The following is a 214-nucleotide window of genomic DNA, read 5'->3' on the forward strand; positions in this document are numbered from 1 at the left end:
ATTTTATCTCCATTTGCCAATAACTCTTGTGGAACACCTAAAGGGTTAACGACGTTTGTGAAATAAGTTTTGGATACCTTGAGGGGTGTAGTTTCTTAGATGGGGTCGCTTTTATGGAGTTTTTAATCTAGGGGTGCATCAGGGGGGCTTCAAATGGGACATGGTGCCAAAAAAAAAGGCCATCAAAATCTCCCTTCCAGAAACCATACGGCGT

This window comes from Bufo bufo, chromosome 2 (genome assembly GCF_905171765.1).
Source record: "Bufo bufo chromosome 2, aBufBuf1.1, whole genome shotgun sequence".
Classification (NCBI taxonomy): Eukaryota; Metazoa; Chordata; class Amphibia; order Anura; family Bufonidae; genus Bufo; species Bufo bufo.